Below are 6,440 nucleotides of genomic sequence, written 5' to 3'. Positions count from 1 at the left end.
ACAAATAAGCTCCCTGGCTCTAGCAAAGACTGGCTCAAACCCCAAACTTTCTTCCAGCTCAGTTCAAAGAGCTGGCCTCAATTCCACTCACCACCTGGGGCCTGTAGTTTCAATGGGAGTCAGCTGTGTAGTCCCTCTCTGGTAAGCTCCTCCACTCACCAGCAGGAAAGAGAGAGCTTCTCCAAGTGAGTGTTCCCTTTTTCTACTTTTTCTCTCCCTCTCCCAAAAGGGAGGTCCTTCAAGTTGCTTGGCTGAAAGTGGTCCCCCTAGTGACATCAGCAGTACATGTCACTCAGGGTCAGCCAGGTGTGCCGGCCAATCATTCCCAAGTAGGTACTTAGTCAGTTTCTCATTCTCATAATTCAAATAATACTAAATCAATCAGGTAGGGCCACTGGGCAACTGCCAACTTCCATTATTTTATCACAAAGGATAATGAATTTGTCATCTCCATCCCTACCTTCAACCAAGAAGGACCAGGGCTGCCATCTGAAGGTATCCAATGTCTCTTAGCTGCTTAAGAAGTGTCACATTGGACATTTGGCATACTGGAGAAATCTGAGAAGAGAGTGACTAGCAAATAAATAGTAACTAGCACACCACTCCAGTATCTTTGCCAAGAAAACTCCAAATGGGGTCATGAAGAGTCAGCCATGTCTGAAATGATGGAACAAGAACAAATTAGCAGCTAAATAAAGTCCAAATTACTTTGGCATTCAAGGCCCCCATAGTCTGGTGCTATGTTCTCTTTCTAGCTTTCTTTCACATTAACTTCCTTCAAATTACAAATTGCCACCTCCCCAAATATGACTTGCATTTTCCTGCTCACATTTTCCCCTTCAGCCTGGAATACTCTTGATCCCCCTCACTATCTGTGGAATACCCACCCATTTTTCAAAACTCAATTCACTGTGAATAAAGCATCAGCCTTGGATTCAGGAGGAACTAAGTTCAAATCCTGACTCAGACACTTGACACTTACTAGCTGTGTGACCCTGGGCAAGTCACTTAACCCCCATTGCCCTGCAGAAAAAAAAACACACCTTAATTCACTGATTCTCTCTGTTATGAATGACCTACTCTCAGATTTCACCAAACACTTGGTTCTACAACTCTCTGATTCACTTAAGTAATGTTAAATGTTATATAATTTGTGAATTACATGTTTGTGATATTCTTCCATTAGATGGTAAATTCCATTAAATCAGAACATATATCTTCCTGAGCTTTGTATCTTCCCTTGCATGTAGTCTAGTGTTTTTTACACAGTAGAATAAATGCTTCTTGGAATAAAAGAAAGAATGAAGGAATCTAAAAGATAATGCTTTTTTTGGGTGCCAATAACTCTGTAGGCAACTCCAGGAAAGCTCTTCCAAGGTCTCACCCGAATTACTAAAGACCATCTAAGACATATTTTTTGAGGTCTGAGCATCAGGGTTTGGGTTTTTTTTTAATCGTGTAGAAATGTTATCAGTCTTCCCCAGAAAGCACAGTTGCACTGAAATTATTCGTTCTCTTCTAGCTGCCTGTAAGAACTTGGCAGCAGAGCTCTGCTTTCTATACTGTGCATACAGAATTGAACACCATGGATTTCCTCTGTGATAACATTGTGGTATCCTGCTGCGTAAGAGGCACTGAGATCAGACCCTGAGTGTTTCCACCCAAGGTCAACTGCCCTTTATGACTGAGTCATTTTTCCAGCATGAGGCTTCCCAAGAAAAATAATTCACCTTTTCTTTCTATTGATTATAATTAAAGTTATTTTCTTTAAGAGAGTGGGCAGTGGGAAGAAGTGGTATGTGTGTGGTGGGGGGGGGGAGTCAAGAGAGGGAGGAGAAGTGAGAGGTGGAGGAGAATCTAGAGAAGAGAGGGAAGGGGAGCACTTTATTCAGATCTTCTTGCCAGGCAATTATTCTTATCAACACCAGAGTGATAGCCCAGTGGAAAGAGCCAGCCTGTAGTTCTGCAGTGTGCTCAGCCAAAACAGCTAAGGAACTGTGAGTGAACACTCATGTCTCCCCACCCACACTCCTCCCTCCACCACTCCCCTTCCCTCCACCCAAGTGCTCTATTAGACAAAAGGAAAAAGCACTTTGGAGGAACCTTCCACTGCAGGAATCATAACTAGTCCACTTCCTCCCTGGAAGCTTATTAAAGTGCTGCAGGAAGCCAGCTGGATATGTTGACACTGAGCCACCATAGCAGTAATGGGGGGAGACAGATGATAATTTTAAGGTTTTGAGGGAGGGAAGGGGAAAGAAAAGGGAGGAGGAAGATGGATATGAGAGGGATGGCTTCCATTTATGAAAAGGAAAATGGAGGTACAGACAAATGATTTGTCCCAGGGGTTGCCTCAGGGGTTAAAAAGGGAAGATGTAGATGTTTTGGTATGGTATAGTAGGAAAAGCCCTCAAATTCCTCATCTGTGAAATGAGGGAATTGGATAAAATCACCTCTAAGGGTCATTCCTTCCATTTTAAAATCCCATAATAGACTTTCTGAAAGAGATTCTGTTACAGGGAAATTGCTTCATTGGTGGGGGATTCTACGTACTCTTCTTTAAAGAATGATACCCTCTTGCACACAATTCCAATTAGAATAAAATAATCTTTTACTAAGGAGCTAGAGAAAGTTGACCAAAAGAGAAGTCCTTGGACTTCTCTCATGGGGAGATGGTTCAGAGACCTTCTCTGTGATACCTATCTCCTAGAACAGGAAAAAGGCCATAGCTTTTATAGATAGTAGATGGGTGTGATCACCTGAGAGTGGAATGTCCCTTATTGGGGGTGGGGTGGGAGAAGTCAGGTGAAGGGCAGTTGTTCTATCTCTGTCCCCTTGGCACCATTCAGGCAGCAGCCACGCCTAATAGGCTCATCTCCCTTACTTCTCAAGGTGCATCTGTCCTTTAGGTGCTTTTCAAGGAGAGTTACCCCAGTCCTGTGTCCTTTAGTTTACCTGCCCAGTTTAAACTTTAATCCTCACCCCATAACATATTGGAAGCATCTTTTCTTGTTCCTTATGGCCCTCAGAATTGGCAGCTCTTCCTAACTTAGTCATTTTCTTCTCAACCACACATACAGACAGAGAGAGAGAGAGAGAGAGAGAGAGAGAGAGAGAGAGAGAGAGAGAGAGAGAGGCTAGGGGGCAGTGAAAAAGAGCCAGCCTTGGAGCTCACAAAGCAACAACTTTAATTCAGTCCCTAATCACTTTGAAATTAGATTTGTTGTTTAGTCACTTTAATTGCATCTGACTCTTCATGACCCCATTTGGATTTTTCTGAGCAAAGATACTGGAGTGGTTTGCCATTTCCTTCTCCAGCTCATTTTACAGATGAGAAAGAGAGGCAGATGGGGTTGAGTGACCTGCCTAAGGTCATACAGCTAGTAAGAGTGTGAGGCCAGATTTGAACTCAAAAAGATGGGTCTTCCTGGCTCCAGACCTGGCACTTTATCTTGCTGCCTGGTACCATCTTGCTGCCCACTCATAGGTTATTGCTTCCCAGTTGGTATCCCAGACTTAAGTCTCTCAAGTCTCTTGTGTGGTCTAACTCTTCATATTATAGAGAAGGACACTGAGGATTGGGCATGCTTAGTTTCTTGCCCAAGGTCACATACTTAGCAAGTGTCAAAGCTGGGACTCAAACACAGGCTTTCTGATTCTAAATACTCCCCCATTCAGGAAGGATTCTTTTAGTTATGGTCCAGGTGGGGAAAACCACAGCCCAGTTTACCTGCTCTTCCCATTATGCTACATTGTCACCTTTTTCTCATCCTCTTCCCATAAACATATAAATAATAAATGATAGTTAAAGAGACATAGTAGCCTTACCCTCTGCCTTGGAATGTTTTTTTCTTTGTTGTCTCCCATACACACAACTTAGACAACTACAAACAGGCCAGATCATTCAGGTTTGGCAGTCTGACAATGTGTCACCTATAGTGAAAGGAATAGCTGTTTTTTCATCACCATGTACCCCAGAACTAGTAGACTGATTTCAAAATGGCCCTTGAATATAGACTTCATGGTGCGTTTAAGTTCATTCTGAGGGCATCCTCAGTCAATAGTATTCTGGAAAAACAGGATCAGTACTGACTTGCTGAAGCATATTTTGGGAAGAACCCAGGGAATGTGAGCTACTGAAGGTCCTGATTTCATGGATCATAATTTATCAAGAAATCTACTTTTCTTGCATCGATAAATTGCACCAGCAGCCTAATAAGTGATAAAGTTCAGAATACAATGATGTTTAGTGATAGATTCTTCACTCAATTTCTCAACAAAATAGCTGTGTACCAGTTTTACTTCAAAACTTTTTTTTTATTCTTTCCCTTGTAACCAAGCTGGAGGGAATAAGGAAATCATAACTGGATAAGATACTATATCAAAGTGAAATTAGCCTTTTTGAATGCCCTTGTCACTAATACCAGAAATAGAATATTTTAAGTTGTTCCCTTCAACTGGTCTCATCTGCAGAGTTTCTAAGAGTTAGTATCACAGAACAGCCCCTCTTGGATCACTGCCTTGTTGTGGTAGAAGGGCTTGTATAATGCAAAGCAACTATGCTGGATTACCCAAGATGGACAGGTGAAGTAGACAGTTCTGACAAAAGGTGATACACTGTAGATGGAAATGACAAACCATTCCAGTATCTTTGTTAAGAAAATCCCATGGACAGCATTGAAATTATAAAAGATATGACACTGGAAGATGAGCTCCTCAGGTTGGATGGTGTTCAAAATGCTATTGGGAGAGAGTGAGAGACAACTACAATTATCTCCAGTACTAATGATACATCTGGGCCAAAGCTGAATGGAAGCTTAGCTGCAGATGTGTCTGGTGATGAAAGGAAAGTTTGATGTTGTAAAGATCAATATCACATAGGAAGCTGGAGTGTAAGATCCATGAACCAGGGTAAGCTATATGTCATTAAACAGGAGATGGAAAGACTAAATATTGACATCTTGGGTGTCAGTGAATTTAAATGGATGGGAATAGGTGAATTTAATTCAGGTGATCATTTGCAGATACTATTGTGGGCAAATATCCCTTAGAAGAAATGGAGTAGCTTTCATAGTCAATAAAAGGGGAACAGCTAGGTGGCACAGTGGATAGAGCACTGGCCCTGGAGTCAGGAGTACTTGAGTTCAAACCCAGCCTCAGACACTTGACACTTACTAGCATGTGACCTTGGGCAAATCACTTAACCCCAACTGCCTCAAAGGAAAAACCAACCATAGTCAATAAAAGGGTGAGAAAAGAAGTACTGGTTATAATCTCAAAAATGATAGAATATTTGTCTGAATCCAAGGTAAACTGTTCAGCATCACAGTAATAAAAGTGTATGCTCCAACTACTGATGCTAAAGAGGTCAAAATTGATCAGTTCTATGAAGATCTACAACATTTTCTAGAAATAACACCAAAAAAGGTATCACATTAATCAAAGGTGATTGGAATTCTAAAACAGGAAATCAAAAGATAATGGGGGAGGGGGGACGCTAGGCTAGCACCAGCCTAGGATTCAGGAGGAACTGAGTTCAAATCTGGCCTCAGACACTTGACACTTACTAGCTGTGTGACTCTGGGCAAGTCACCTAACCCTCATTGCCTTGCCCTGGAATAACAGGCAAGTTTGGCCTTGGAGCACAAAATGAAGTAGGGCAGAAACTAATACTTTTGTCAAGATAACTGGTCATAGCAAACACTCTTTTTCACAAACCCAAAAGGTGAATATATGCATGGACATCACCAGATAGTCAAATAGAAATCAGATTGATTATATACTTTGCAACGAAAGATGGAGAAACTCTAAACAATCAGGTAAAAAAAGACCTAGAGCTGACTATGGTTCAGATTATAAACTTGTTATTTCAACATTCAGACTTAAATTGAAGAAGTAGGGAAAACCATCAAACCTTATAGGTATGACCTAAATGATACCCTTTATGAATATGAAGTAGAAGTGATGAATATATTTAAAGGGTTAGATCTGGTACATGATTCCTAAAGAAATGATAGACACAGGTTCACAATATTGTACAGGAGGCAGCAACAAAAAATATTCCAAAGAAAAAGAAGAGCAAGAAATCAAAATGGCTGTCCGATGAGGCTTTACAAATAGTTGAGTAAAGAAGGAAAGGGAAAGGAGAAAGGAGAAAGGGAAAGATAGAACCAACTGAATGCAGAATTACAGAGAATAGCAAGGAGAGATAAGGTTTTCTTTAATGAGTAATGCAAAGAAATAGAAGACAATAAAATGGAAAAGACAAGATATCTCTTCAAGAAAATTAGAAATACCAAGGAAATGCTTCATGTAAAAAATGGTCATCACAAAAGACAAAAATGGTAGGTGCTTAACAGAAGTAGAAGAGACTAAAAAGAGGTGGTAAGAAAACATCAATCTAGATGAGAACAATCTTAACATTACCAATACCTATGATG

Source organism: Dromiciops gliroides, chromosome 4, assembly GCF_019393635.1.
Source record: "Dromiciops gliroides isolate mDroGli1 chromosome 4, mDroGli1.pri, whole genome shotgun sequence".
NCBI lineage: Eukaryota > Metazoa > Chordata > Mammalia > Microbiotheria > Microbiotheriidae > Dromiciops > Dromiciops gliroides.
The sequence above is the reverse complement of the archived record's forward strand: the minus strand, read 5'-3'. Positions refer to the sequence as shown.